The sequence below is a fragment of the Aphidius gifuensis genome, linkage group LG6 (assembly GCF_014905175.1).
Source record: "Aphidius gifuensis isolate YNYX2018 linkage group LG6, ASM1490517v1, whole genome shotgun sequence".
NCBI classification, from domain to species: Eukaryota; Metazoa; Arthropoda; class Insecta; order Hymenoptera; family Braconidae; genus Aphidius; species Aphidius gifuensis.
Window position 1 is genome coordinate 7976913 of NC_057793.1, and position 14377 is coordinate 7991289.

Genomic DNA, 14377 nt, shown 5'->3' on the forward strand with positions numbered 1-14377 from the left:
TTATTATTTTTAATTTTGATATGAACAACAGATATACATAAAAATGTGTTGAAAAATTAAAAATAAAAACAATCAAAGCCAGAAAGTTTAACATTTTTTTTTTCATAAAAATAATTTGATTTGTGTTTTTAAATTTAAAAAAAAAAAAAACAGAATGTATTTAAATTTTTGGGATATGTCTTGTTAATAATTAAAAGTGTGTTTATATTTTGTGCAATAATAATTATTTACCATTTACAAAAGGGTCACATTAACGAACAAGGGCTCATGTCAAACTTTGACAAACTGACGCACAAAGGTTGCATGTATACCTGGTTGATAATTTTACGAGCAAGTTATGGCCCATCACAATTGCTAACGAAACATGCTATATATTTAATACAAATAATATGTATATATTTATTTTATATAGTAAACTAGGATAGTAGACTTGCTGATTTCCTCTTCAGGGAATATAATATATAGATGAAAATAATGAGGATGAAGAAATGAAAGAAGGCCATGTACTCATCAGGGACATACTCGCGTGCAGTGATATTCACTATTCTTCCCTTAAGTCTCTTTTCATATCTATAACCTTATATTTTATATAAACTATATTCTGTTTTAACTTTGTGATTATATAACATTATTGTTTGCAATTATTATTATCAAAATTTTAATTGAAGAAATACTTGATAAAGTTAATTTGTCAATAAAAAAAACAATGTTGATAAGGAGTATTTTATTTTTTTAGTTTTTGCGGTGTTAAAAAATTTAATTTTTTTGTTAAATTCGGTGAAATTTTTCTCAAATTTTTTAATTTTTCAATGTAATTTTGAGCTTTTTTTTTATTTATCAAAGCTTTTGTATTTTTTAAGACAAAATTTTTTGGTTTTTCGGTTATTTGTTTATTTTTCTTTGATTTACTCCGTTTTTCTTCGTTTTATTTTTCAGTTTAATCAAAGAAAAAGCTTTAAAAAATAATTTTAACAAGTGAAATTTAATTTTCTGGTTAAATTCAGAGTTAAACGGAGTAATTCCGAGAAATTTTACCTAAATTTTTTAATTTTTCAATGTAATTTTGAGCTTTTTTTTTATTTATCAAAGCTTTTGTATTTTTTAACACTAAATTTTTTGGTTTTTCGGTTATTTGTTTATTTTTCTTTGATTTACTCCGTTTTTCTTCGTTTTATTTTTCAGTTTAATCAATGAAAAAGCTCTAAAAAAATAATTTAATTTTCTGGTTAAATTCAGAGTTAAACGGAGTAATTCCGAGAAATTTTACTAAAATTTTTGAATTTTTTAAATGTTTCTTTGAGCTTTTTTTAATTTATCAAGTTTTTGTATTATTTATTATAAAATTTCTTTGATTTTTTTATTATTTGTTTACTTTTCTTTGATTTACTCCATTTCTCTCAAAAATAATAAAACTAGAAACAAATAATTTAAATAAATAATAAATATTATTTCAATAAAATTTACAAAATAATTATAAATATTTATCAATTTATATAAAAAAAAATATTAATTTTATATTTTTAAAACTTTAATAATATATATTTCTTGACCCTACAAAAGTTGCAGATCAAATAAAACAATAATTTAAATTAAAAAAAAAAAAAAAAAAGTTTAAAAAGGTTTTTCAAGTTTTATAAAGTCAAATTAAAAAAAAAAAAAAATATTCTACATAGGATATATTTTATTCAAAGAAATGATAGAGAGACAAACAGAAACTTAGCAAGTGGATAAAATTAACGTTTCACCAAAAGAGTATTGTAAATACAACGTCCTACGTTTGACCAATACTACCATGAATTTTTAAAAACAATTCATGTGTATATTTTGCGACCTGCGACGCACACGCGGTATATTTTATTGCATACAATAAGTGGTACGGTAATAGTGGCAGCACACAAAAGAGAAAAAAAACAACCAAAGAGAGTTAGAGCGAGAGAGAGAGGGAGTACTCCATGGTGCACGTGAATGGTTCAAATAATAAATAGTGGGGAGAAGCAAGATGTTGAAGGACCGGTCTGTGCGCTTGGTAAAACTCCACAACTCGACAGTTGCGTCTCGACGTTCGGTGCGCATCAAATATTTTTACATCGCGTACTACCTATATTAAAAAAAAAAAAAAAAAACAACAACAAATTTTCTCATTTCTATTATTTATCTAACGTGATAAACAAGCTTTTGTTTATAGTAAAAATTAATCCAATTAAATTCCTTTAATTCATTGATAAATTTCAATTTTTACTCCGAAAAAAAATAAAAAAAAAACAAAAGACGCCGATTTTATAACAACAAATAAAAGTGTGTATTAATAATAATCAAGTGTCATTTGTTAATTACGTTAATAGTTCATCGAAATAATAATAATAAAATATATTCATTTGTTTTGTTGGTTTTTTTTTGGAGTTTGTTTTGTTTAGTGATTTTAAATTGTAAAAAAAAAAGTAAAATATTATTAATTTACAAGAAAAATTAATAATCAAGTGTTTGTTAGTGAAATTAATAACAATAATAAATTTATAATTATAAAAAAAAAATATTAATTTTTGCATCTGTTGAACGCTCGAGTGCTGATGTTGGAGCGACAAGGTGCGCCGAGGCGTTTCTTCGGAAACTGTCGCGTGGTGTCACTGCTGGTGAACGCTTAGGGTGATCGACCTAAGTTGATTAGTCCTTTTTATTTATATTAAATTTTAAAAAATTATTTTTATTATTATTGGACGTTAATTTTTTGGATCTATATACATACATTAATTTTGGTAAGTACTATAATCTCGTAATATTTATTCAACCGTTAAAACTTAAAATTGTGGTGAAAAAAAAAAAAACAACACTTTAATGACAAATGAGGGCAATACTTTCTTGTAAATTCATTCAACGTGTGATATATAAAAAAAAATAAATAATGATAGGATACAATATAGGATAATAAAAAAAATCAAAAAGAATTTTTTTTTTTTTTTAGAAAAGTTGTAAAGCCATTGTAGAAAACTTTGAAGAATTTTTTATTTTTTTTTCATGTAGAATCAGGTATAGAAGGCTAGATAAAAGGTACAACCAATCATGTCATTTGATGGTGTTATATACAGGCTATTGAGGTAAATCTTGTACAGGTTTAAAAAAAAAAAATTGAATAAAAAATTGTGTCGAGAGAGTATGCTTGAGAGGTCAAGAACACAAACCTCCCCATAATTGTCAACTACATTATTGATGATGTTTATAAAAGGGATATATTATTATTTGCAATTTGTTAGACTTGTTTATTTTTTTTCTACATAAATATTATAAATATTTATTTTATCATAAACAAGCGGCTTTGTTTATCAACAATAAATTCTAACAATTTTTAAATTTAATAATTGTCAAAATGTATTTTGTCAATTATCATTAATATAAATATAAAAAATAAATATAAATAATTTTTTTAATTATTTATAATTGTTGTTATATAAATTTTATATTTTTGTTTATTTAATTTAAAAAAAAAACAATGATTTTTGAGTAATATTTAGAGAAAAAATTATTATTTTATCGGAGCGAGTTTTACTACAGTTTTTAAATAAAAATGTTCACTCGTTGAAGTAGCGTAGAGAATACTGTTGAGTATTAAAAAAAAAAAAACCGGTTTTAACATAAACTATAGAGTATAGAATACTGGTAATCCTGATGGCTCTGTGTGGCCCCCCTGAGTAATATAAGGTTGCAAGTGAAGGAGAATAGAGAGAGGTGATGCTTGCTTCTGCTGCTTTTGCTGCTGACGATGTTGGCCATGACGCTTCACGTAGCCGCAGGGCACCGCAGGGAATGAAAAAAAAAAAATTAATAAAAATAATATATACCTATATTACTGTTAAAAAATCATACCCACAAAAAAATGATCATCATTTATCCTCTTAAAAAAAAAAAAACATCCAAGAAAACGACGACAAAACTTGTGTGTCTGCTTTCTCAGCTTAAAAAATAATAATAATCCTGTTATTTATAAAAAAAAAATTATAAATATATTTTTTCATGCAAATAATATTATTTTATATATTGTTAGTTTAATATTAAATTGACTATTTCTCCACTCCTCTGCACCTGACCATGACAGCTGTGCGTAAGCAAATGCAACTGCCTTATTTTTTTTTTTTTTTTCAATACATATTCGCACAATATTGCCTACTTTTATTATTATCATTATTTTATATAAAATAATACCATTGGCAAGTAATGCTTTTTGAATTGCATGTGTGTGTAAAATAAAATGGAGTAGTTGTAAAATGAAAAATAAAAAAAAAAAAAAAGGAGAGGCACAATTGTAATGTGAGTCCCTTTTGCTCATGCTATTTTACTGAGATATACTCTCGCTTGAACGAACGTAAATTTGCCGATTCAATTTCTATTTTTATTATTATTTCTTTTGTGTGTGTGTGTGTGTGATGATTTGAAGATCGAGTCGTTGCAACCATCGTGCTTCAACTTTTGCCGATTCGGCTTTTTATACAGTACAGAATTTTATTGTCAATACATTGTTGATAAATTTATTTTTTATTTATTTATTCAATAATGTTTTAAGTTGCGTTATTATTATTTTTTGTTTAATGAATTTATTAAGAATGCTGCTTGTTGTTTGTTGTTGTTGGTTTTTTTTTTTTTTGCATCGACAAACTCATGCTGTTGGCATTTCGAAATTATATATACAATTTCGTAAGCATATGACACTGTTGTTGTTGTTTTTTTTTTATTTAGGTGTGCGTTTTTTTTATTCAAGGTGATTATGTTTTAAATCATCATTTATATTTATCACTATCATCCTCAAACAAGTTGCATTCAAAGAAACATAATTGACATTTCGAAAAAAATAATTTATAAAATTTTTATATTATTTACAGTATATTATTAACATTTTTTTTACATAAAAAATAAAATTTTTTTCATATAAATTGTTGATTTTTAAAGGGAAGTTATTTAGTTTTATTATTTCAATATTTTGAGTGAGTCTTAATGGTAATTTAAATGACTCTGGTTAATTTAAAAAAATATTTTTTTTCAATTTTAAATATCTTCAAGTAATTTTGAATAAAATTAGCTCAATAAATTCATTCATGACAAAGCTCTTACGAATGACTTGTTGTCTAACCATCTGAAAAATTAATCATTGACTAAAAATTGATTAATAATTTATATTTTGATTAATTTCATTGAATGATATTCAAACAAAAGTAGAGAAAAACTTATTTTAGTAATTTTACTTTTAAAAAAAAGGGAACACTGTGAATGATGAAAAGGTTTATAAAAAGTTTTTGACTTTGGCGCAAACTAAAATGAGAAAAAATACGAGAATAGAGAATTCAGGGATGAGACTCTTGGGATAGATCTTGATCCAAGGGAGTTTGCGAAAATTATGCGACGGCACGTTTTCTGGCAGACCGCCGAAGCTCGCTTGGATGAAGCTTTAGATATATATAGATGAGAAAACGAATAGAAAAGGGTTTCGTTTTTTCTCCTGGGAAAATTTCATCTCATAAAACTATCCACATTAAATCAACGAGAAATAAAAAAACCTAAACCTATAAAAATTCAAAAAATATAATACATATTAATATACAAAAAAAAAAATATAAAACATAAATTTAAATTATTATTTATTTTTAAATCATTTTGAAAGTAAATTTATTATTATTATTATTATTCAAGATGATAAATAATAAATGATAGAAATTTTATATAAATAAAATATAAATTAAGTAGAAAAAAACATAAATAAGAGATAGAAAAATATAAAAAATATGTAAATGATGAAAAGAAAAAAAAAAAAAAAATTATTTCTTCATTTGCATGAGTTATTGTCGGTTGTAAATCGTCCAGGTTTAATCACCATTAAGCTTTGAATCTGTTTATTTCTTCTATCTATCTTAATATATATATTTTCCAGCTGTTTATAGTAGTTAAAGAAATTCTAGAAAATTTCATCTTCAAGTTAAGAATATTCTTGTCTCAATTGAGATTTTCATTTTGCCACTTGTTAACTTTTTACATGTTTATATTGTTTATATTATTTTACAACAAAAATAATATGTTTCTTATTTTTTTGTGGTGACTTAATAAAATGTAGTTTTAGTTAAAAAAAAAAAATTAAAACTTTTTCTTAGCTATATAACTTAATTTCGAAATAAGAAAATTTAGTAAAAAAAAAAAAATAAATTCGTGTATATTTGCATGGTTCATTAGGCTGGATTTTCACTGCATAATTTATATTTTTTTTTATATAAAAAAAAAAATAATATCATGTAAATTTTTGAAGATTATTATGCGGTATATTTTATCAAAAGATGTCTTGATTTTTTTTTTTACTTTTGAATGTAAAAAAAATATTTAAAATGTATTTTTTTTTTATTACTTGATGAAAGTAGAATTTATACTTGGTGTAACATTTTTTTTTGTCATCTTTTATCCATTTTTAATGAAGATTCGGCAAATTCAATCAAATCTTAATGAATTAATCTTCAAGTTTTTGTAGATTTAATCTAAAAAGTTTATCAAGAATTCAAGAGATATATATTTTTTTCAAATGAAAATTAAAATTTTGTTTATATTTTAGTTTGATTATTATTTTTTAAATTTACTTTTAAGTGATATATATAAAGTAAAAGGTTTAATATTAGAGTGTGTCTATATATCTCTATCAATCTTAAGTTTGAAAAATATTATTTTCTTCTTGTCTTGCAATGTGGATATCTGATGTAAAAGTTTTAACACATATATAACATCTGGACTAAATACTTGTGGTGGTAGATGATATACTTGAACAAACTTTTTTCTTATTTTTTTTTATCAAATAGCCAATCGGATGAACCAAGAAACATACAGACACTTAGATATATATATTTTTCAATATTTTTTTCAACAATTTCTTTTCCATTTTCTATTTTTTATATTTATTTACTTTTTTTTAAGTAATTTCTTCTTTTTATTTTTCATCATCATCATGTATTTTTTCATTTTCTCCATCATTTTCATCACTTTAATTCTTATTTTCTTGGCCTTTCTGAATCTTCGACCACGTTGAAATTGCTTCTCGCTTTTAAGTAATTGCCAATCGCGTAAAATTTTATTTTAACGGCATTTCTTTATACGTGAAAATACATACACACTATTTTCAACAATCAACACTCCATACATACACTTGAAGAATTTTATTTTTTACAAAATAAAATTTACTACTTAAATAAATTAATTAAATTTTCAAATATTGTCCAGTTTAGAAAAATCAACAAAACAGTATCTAATAATTTAGTGCATTAATGTCAAGTACACTTGGTCTTTTGAGTTTAGCATAACCAAAAATATATATCCTCATTTTGAAACTAACAATTTGCATTCAAAACGTAGTAGTTGTCCGAGGGATGTATAATACCAACGAGTCAGTAAAAGTAACAACAATGTAGTGGTAAGCAAAGTCATTGCCAAAGTTAGCTTTCAAACAGACGTTGTTGTTATATATATAAATGCGATAGTGCTATCCTCATTTTTCTCTTAGTTGTTGTCGTCGTTGTATCCCCCCTGGTGTTGTTTCACATATTACAATGTACATACTATTGCAAATTTTGCACATACACATATATATATATTTTCAAAGTACTTTGAACTCTTCAAAAGGTTACTAACGAAATATATATATATGTGAATGTTCCAAGTGCATGCATGCATTTCAAGTCTACTCATTAACGATAAATGTTAAATAAGTACAAAGACAAATATACTATTAAAATTAATAATAAAAATCTCATACATTTGAAAATTAAAATTTTTCATTATATAATTAAAGAAAATACTAATTGACATAATAATATTTAATTAACAAATTAATTGTTGCGTTAATAATAATTTTTTTAAAAAATATTTTTTTTTTCGTGTTTATAATTGGATATACGTTTTTTTTATTATTATTTAAATTTTTTAAACAACAACATTTGCAAAAATAAAGTTTTATATTAATTTTTTTTTAATTTCAAATACAAAATTTATATTAGCTTAATTAAATTTAACTCTAATGAGTAATGAATGAATGAAAAAAAAAAAATTAATTGAAATATTGAAAAAATAAATAATGCCATTATAGAGAAAACATATAATATTTTTAGTTAAATATATATTTATTATCTTAATGTGAATATATATTTGAAAAAAAATATATTATTTATCTATAAAATTAAATATTATGTGAATATATATATGGGAGAAAGTTTAAATGTGCTTTCCCGCACTTGATACAGTGTGAAACATTAATTAACATTCATCACTCTTGGCCAGTCGGGTTTAATCATGATTTCATTATATGATACATAATAAGCAATATATATTATTAATACATATATTTATTTTGTGGTTGTTTTTGTTTATTGTACGTGTGTCTGTGTGTGTGTGTTGTGTGGTATTAGATACAAATCGCGATTTAAAAAGCTGTTGCATATTTGCAAAATGATCCTGTACAATAATGTGGTTTTAGTATTTTTACCACATGTATATACAACCTATATATTTTCAATATATATATATTTGAAAAGTATATGTGTCGTTCGACCCGACCTCGCCCCCTACAGTTAACTCATTCTTGTATATATAATATACCCCCTTTACTTTGGCTTCACAGAGTCACGATTCTAAACACACGATCGACCGAAATTTGCAATATTACTATCTCTCTTTGTGTCAGTACATCTCGATGTGCTCCAATGGATAACGAAATGGACGTCGATTTCACTATTTTATATATATACTCACACAGTCAATCTGCAAAGCTTGAAGAATTTGTCATTTTTAAATTATATTATTTACTCTTTTTTTAGCTTTAAAATTCAATTCATTAAAAATTATTTAAAGTTTAAGTATATATACGGTTGTACTGTAATTTTTTGTTCTTTTATTTATTATAATTTTACTAAACTTGAATAATTTAATTGCAGTTTGTAATTTGCTAAAATGGTAATATCAGACACAACGTTGTCTTCATGAATCATTCATCATGCTAAAAATTGTTTTGAAACTTTTTTTTATTTAATTTTTTTTTTTTAATTCTTCATTGATTATAATATTTATTTAATTGAATTTTATTTTATAAAACTTATATTTTTAAACTGTTTTACATTATTCAATTTATTATTAAATTATACTTTTATATATTAAATTTTAAACTAGATTTGTTTATTGCCAATAGATAATTTTATATCTTGTGCTAATGGTAAAGTCAATAATTATTTATTTATTTTTTAATATCAGTAAATATATATAGATATATTTATTCGTTCTCACATTAACTACTAAACAAGAATTTACATTTACAACATTCATTTCGAGTTCATGGGTCATTGAAAATATCACGTTTACATGCTGTTACCTTTTATTTTATTTTTTTTTTTACAATCTACAAATATTTCTTTTATTTTTTATGATACTGATAAGACGTATACGCCTTTTTTACTATTATTAAATTTTAAATTACCGATAATTTTGCAAAGAGTTGAACAATTCATTTACCAAAACAATTTTTGAAAGTTTTTTTTATAACTTTATATAAGCTTTATAATGTTATAATACTACAATATAGTACTAAATTAGTATTGTAAAATAATACATAGTATTATATAGTACTATGAAAATCATCTAGTGCTATGTAAAATATTATTTTAGTGCTTGATAATACTATTATAGTGCTATGTATTATTTTTTAGAACTATAAAGTATTATAACAGTTCTATGACGTGTTTTGTCAAATTATTTAGCACTAAATCTTCATTGATAATATAGATTATAATTTCGTAGGACTATTAAGGCTATGTATAATACTATTTTAGGGCTGTATAGTACTAAAAAGTATTATTTTAGTGCTTAATAATACTATTATAGTGCTATTTTTTGTTTTTTAGAACTATAGAGTATTATAATAGTTCTATGACGTGTTTTGTCGTATTATTTTCCACTAAAATAACATTATTAATGCAGATTATAATTATGTAGTACTATGTAGGCTATGTATGATACTATTTTAGTGCTGTATAGTACTACAAAGTGCTATTTTAGTGCTTCATAGTACTATTATAGTGCTATATGTTGTCTAATAGTGCTCCATTGAATTGTTTAATACTAGACAGTGCTCCAAAATATTTTAGGCATACTGCTTTTTCTTTTTTCTTTTATTTTTTTTTTTTTGTTAGTCATAAATTTTACATTCCTGAGAATTTCACAGACGGCTAGACAAATCTCTTGCCAACAAATTTCTGGAAATATACATATTTTTACTTTTTATAAATATATAAAAAATTTTTTAAATTCTGATAATGACACTTATGTTTTTTTACACTTCTAATGCGACAGTATATGGAGAATAAAAAAATGGATGTTATACTGTTAAGGTAATGGCTATTGCGATACGGTGCTTGTATGGTCATGATAACACAAAAAATCGTTGTCGTTATATTCACGCTTTAGGGGATGTTTCAACACTTGCATATCAAATATTTATCAAGTATATATAAAAATAAAAATAAAAAAATTCTCTTTTACAACAATTTTCATATCTATTTTACATTCACATTATTATTATTATATTTTATGTTATACTTTATTCAAAATAAAATCATTTGCCAGTATTGAAAAATCAGTTATCGTTGATTTTCTTTTTTATTAATGTATATATTTATTTTAAAGATGAAAAATATTATTTTTAACTTTTTGCAATTAGTTTTTATTGAGATGTACAGTATCTAGTTACATCCGGTTTATAATAATGTTAAAATATATATAAAAATACTTGTATATAAGCTTGAATTCAATATTATTATTTTTTATTTTATTTTTAATCTTGAATACATTAAAAAGATATATTATTTTCGTGTTTTGGGTCATTTTATTTGAGGGTAAATACATGTCAAAAAAATTTTTTAAACAAGCCATAGTTAATTATAACTTACAAAAAAAAAAAAATTATAGTATTTCCATGAGTCATTGAAAAATAAACTGAAAGATAAAAAAATAAATATAATTTTCATTATTTATTTTACCTTATAACAAGAGATTAAATCACATAAATAGTTTTGCTTAAAATTTTCAAGATAATATCATGAAAAATATATTTCTAAACAAATTAGAAAAAAATATATTTCAATAATTTAAAGACAAATTATTATTTTTTTTTAAAAACCTTACAATATTTAAAGAAAAAAAAAACTGATAAATTTTAAGTAGCGACAAATTAAATTGACAAAATTTATTAATATTAAAAAGGATTAAATGAATTGGCACAGTGTGTTGTGGATAAAATAATAATAACAAATACACGAGACGAAGTAAAAAAAAAAAAATTATGTCTGCGTCAGTAGAGTAAATGTGTATGTAGAAAAAAAAAAAGTTTGAGCAAAGGTAGAAGCCAAGACGAGGACAGAAAAGTGTGGTGGTTTGTTGGTGAACACAGTATGAGAATTGTGCAAAGTATAGTAGTAGGATGTTGATGACGACGATGGTGATGGTAATAATAAAAATCAGAGGGGAAAAATAATACGAAGTAAAGGTAGTTTACCTGGATAAAAAAAAAAAAAAAAAAAAGTAAGAAAGGAGAACCAAACCCATTACCTGCAGAATAAGAAAACGGCCAACGTGGTCGGTCGAGTTGTTGCTTTTAGTCTGGTACAGTCAAGTTTGAAAATTATATTTTATATATTTTTCACTTTTATACAGTATCCTTAGTTGTTTCTTTATTCGATGACACCCTGGGGCAACTTGTCCTTCAACTCTCATCTCAGAAAATTATTTATTTTTTACTCACTAGACTATACACAATTTTTATTTATTTTTTTTACATATATATTTTTATACTGTAAATATAAAATATAATTTTTTTTCTATTTATTTTTTTATGCAATATATAAAATGTACTTTTTTTTAATGTTTTGTAAATTTATTACGAATGATTCAATTTTTATTTTAGCTACAGTCACATGTGTTATAAATTGATGCTTTTTTTTTGACTGAAAATTTTTTTTTTTAGAGCTTTATTTTTGTTGAAAATTTTGTTGAAATACAAATTATAAATATGGGCTATAAAATATACACTTGGGTATAAAAATTATATTAAAAACTTTTATTGTTGACAATGTTAAATTGATTTTTGTCAGATGCCAATGTATTATTGTAGCTAAAGTTTGTTGTTTTTTTTTTTGTTCTTGAATCGTTGTTAGAAGGTATCTCATACATTCCAACAGGTGCGCATTAAGTTTTAGATTTTTTTTTCGTTACTTCTTCTTGCATTGAAGCACCATATATTTATTTATTTATTGTATTATATATACCTGTGTGTATTTTTGAGTGTGTGTAGATTTCCGTTTTCTATAAATCTTCTCCTCCTTCTTTTCCTATCTCGTTATAGATAATTTGATGGTTTCTTCGGTAAAAATGACGAAAAAAAAATAATAATACAGACATAATGAGGTTAAAAAAAAAAACGAGAAATTAGTAATTTAAAAAAAATATATATTTTGGGTGCACTTGAAAGCTGTCGCTAGTTTTGAAATGCTTCTATACTTTATGGTCGACATGCTGTTTAGTCCTTCGAGAGAATAATTATCCTTAAATAGATAAGAAAAAAAATAAAAATAACAATTTAAGATTATTTAATACACAAAGCCATAAGACCACCTCGAAAAAAAATAATAAAATTATAAATTGATTACTGAATTTTTCGTTTACAAATAATATATATTTTTGGCTTATTTTTTTTGCAAGAGGTCGGTTACATTGCTAGCTTAATTGGCAATAGAATTTAAAATTTTTTGAACAAAAAAAAAACTCAATTATTAATTAGTATTTGTAATTTGATTATTTATTGTTGCTAGTTTTGAAAATATATTTTTTAAATTTATATATCCAACAATCAAGTCGACATTGTAACCAACTCGATGCAAAAAAAAAAAAATATCTAGCCGTCAAAATTAGATGATTTAATTATGAATTTGTAATGAATATTTCAACCATTTTGTTTAAAAAATTGTATTCATAAAAGTTGTTCTTAATCCTATATAAAAAAAAGCTAAATTAGTTGTCAAATAATTCAGTCGATTAAATAAAAAACAAGCTAATGATTTACATTCAAACTTATATTGAGTCCCCCTAGAAAATCATATACAAAATATATTTTTAATACTCTACTTAAAATACAAAATATATATTTAATAATAATTTATTCTTTAGTATTAAAATTTATATATCACTAGCATGTAAATTTTTTTTATTTCTTTGTTTTATTTATATTTTAATGTATATAGTCACAGTTGGAAGATTTCCATCACTGGGCCTGAGTAAACTGTCTATTTATTTCCCACGATTTACTATTAGAAACAGTGTCGACATGTGTGTTAAGTAAAAAAATAAATATACATATAACCAAAGCATTTAAAAAATAGCCCAATATTCATGATAAAAAATTTCATAAAGTTATTTTTGAAATATTCAAAATTGGGAAATATATTAAAACGTGCAATAGAATAACAATTTGGTATTTCAATATATACTATGTGACAATTTATTATATATTAAACAGCAAAATTGAAAATATAAATTTATATTAAAATCTCATCCAATATTGAAAACCAAGTTTTCACAAAACACAAAAATAGTCATGTTTATCTCGCACAATTTTCTTTGTCATGGCACGTTTCAAAAGAATTCATAAGATTCTCGTGTAAATACCAAAGTTACCCAGAATTGACTACGGAATATTGCTACGGAATGAGGATGAAAAATTTACGGCCTTATCGAAGGTCGGCTGTGTGTGAAAGATTTTTTTTTTTTTTATTTTTTGCTCTTCGTGACTGCTCATAATAACTTACTTGGCTATAATCTTTATTTTTTTATTTTATTTTTTTAACTTCCTCTTGTACCTCCCACGTGTTTTATGCTGGCTTTTTGACCTGCGATATATATTAAGTCGGAAAACACACTGTAAAAATGGTCCATTCTAAGGGTCACGATTTTTCATAATGTTTTTCCAAAAAAAAAAAATACGAAAAGTTATCAGAATTTCATTTGACAATTCACTTGTTGTATTTTATTTTTTTCTAAACATTTATGTGCTATTTGCCTTTTCTTTATTTTACTATCTCAGGAATGTTTACTGATTATGTCGTCGAACAATAAATATATACAAAAAAAAATATTATCATTTACAAGGAATGCTTTTGCTTTTTTTTTCTAAAGCAAAATGACATCATCAAAATAAGATAGAGGAGAAAGTTTTAAGGATAAAAAGGATGAAAGAAAGTAACAAAATAAAAAAAAATAAGATAATTTTTGTATAAAAAGTTGTGTATATAATAAATGTCAATTTCTATTCTCACAGTGAGTGTGTGTC

The 14377-nt window shown here is 23.6% G+C and overlaps 1 protein-coding gene across 1 annotated transcript in view; it reads left to right on the forward strand.

Annotated features, from left to right (window-relative positions):
* The first annotated feature begins 2034 nt into the window (after window positions 1-2034).
* LOC122859308 (semaphorin-1A-like) overlaps window positions 2035-14377 on the forward strand; it is a 99995-nt gene continuing 87652 nt past the window's right edge. The window contains exon 1 of the mRNA XM_044162768.1: window positions 2035-2753. The gene's annotated coding sequence lies outside the window, so the exon portion shown is untranslated. The remainder of the gene's footprint in view (window positions 2754-14377) is intronic.